This window comes from Poecilia formosa, unplaced genomic scaffold (genome assembly GCF_000485575.1).
Source record: "Poecilia formosa unplaced genomic scaffold, Poecilia_formosa-5.1.2 Scaffold33, whole genome shotgun sequence".
Taxonomy (NCBI): Eukaryota; Metazoa; Chordata; class Actinopteri; order Cyprinodontiformes; family Poeciliidae; genus Poecilia; species Poecilia formosa.
The window spans coordinates 1,558,313-1,558,769 of NW_006799972.1; positions in this window are offsets into that span (position 1 = coordinate 1,558,313).

Consider the following 457-nt stretch of genomic DNA (forward strand, 5'->3'; position numbering starts at 1 on the left):
TCAATAAAAAATCTAATAATATTGTCACTTCACTGAATTTTAAGAAAACAAAGTTTTCTCTGTCAAAATCACTGGTAGTGCATGCATTTGTATGGTCACTGTACTCTTTGCATCTTTTGCACCAACAGTCTAGATTTTCAGAACTGAATTCTATAAAACAGAATATTTTTGTTTTTGTTTTTTTGTTTTTTTTTTTTCTGTTGGCCAAAGCTGATGCTTATTTTTCCCTTGGTCCATCATGGTTCAATTTTTGATCAAATTGTTGGCTGAGACATTCCTCCTCAGTGTGTCGCACTTGCCTGCACCAACAGGACAGAGACAGTGTTGTCTAACATGATACTGGACTTGGCATGTTGGGTCGGTTTGCACTTTTCTTGGAGAAATCATGAAAAGTTTTCCGAAGTATGGACTCAGAGTTTTTGCTGGTTTTTTTTGTTTTTTTTTTTGTTTTTTTTTT